General features: G+C 37.3%; 1 protein-coding gene across 1 annotated transcript in view; it reads left to right on the forward strand.

Moving 5' to 3' along the window:
- LOC101856712 (branched-chain-amino-acid aminotransferase, cytosolic) overlaps positions 1-1,063 on the forward strand; it is a gene marked incomplete at its 5' end in the record, with an annotated part of 19,263 nt that overhangs the window by 4,651 nt on the left and 13,549 nt on the right.

A 1,063-nucleotide genomic window follows, 5' to 3' on the forward strand; every position in this document is an offset into this window, starting at 1 on the left:
CTACACCACCAAAGTCAAGAATCGGCTCAAAATTAGGGAATTTGAGTTGTAGGCATTTTTAGCTTCCCCAGACTCTCCTACAACTATTTCATCGCTTAAGAACCCCCCAAAATCATATTTTTTTCATACCTGGCATGTTTGTTACTGCCATTTCCTCATAAATAAAGTCAATATTTTATTTTTCTTTATCGCCGTTTTCTCAAAACGCGACTTTCCTCTATACTTTTTTGAATAACTCCACCATTTTTCGTCTAATCTTCACGAAATTTTCACAGAATGAAGAGAAAATGTAATACTATGATTTGTCTGTTGAATTTTTGATATATGTAATAGATTTTTGTTGGTGGTGCCTGGAGTGTGGACTTTCACAGATTTTTTGAGAACTTGAATGCTACCTCATGAAAAAATTCATAAAATTTTTTCTAAATCGTTTAGGAAAAAAAACCCAGATAAATTTTTAGATCTAATGTTTGTTAACACGCATGCAAAAAAACCCAATCAATTTCCAGGAGCAATAAGTGCGGTATTCATTACGTAAGAAATGTCAGCAAAATCCAATATGGCCGCCGCGTCCGTGGAAACGAAACTTTTATCTCAAATTTGATTGCGGAATTTAAGACTCCATACTATGCTTGTTATATGTGTGAAATTTGGTAAAATTTGGTCCAGTAATAAGCGAGACAGTCTTCAGGTGTAGCCCCCCCCCCTTAAAGAGAGGATGTGGGTGGTTTTTTTTGGGTGTTTTATTTAGAGGATGTGGGTGATAGGCGGGTGCTCTGGTGTGGTTTGCTGCTTCTTTCCTATAAAACATCTATCGGCGTTATCTCCCCTCCTTCTTTTTTATGTCTGTTACTCTCTTGTAACACCTCTAATCTTCTGGCACTCATATAACCTTGCACAGTTGCGAGCGCCGTAAAAACTCTACTAAAACAAAACAAATGAGAGGGTGTGATAATGATAGGTGTTCCTGCGAGTTGTTTTTGTTTCTGTTTGTATGTGTGTGTGTGTGTGTGTGTGTGTGTGTGTGTGTGTTTGTGTGTGTATATGTGTGTGTTTGTGTGTG

This window comes from Aplysia californica, unplaced genomic scaffold (assembly GCF_000002075.1).
Source record: "Aplysia californica isolate F4 #8 unplaced genomic scaffold, AplCal3.0 scaffold01718, whole genome shotgun sequence".
NCBI lineage: Eukaryota > Metazoa > Mollusca > Gastropoda > Aplysiida > Aplysiidae > Aplysia > Aplysia californica.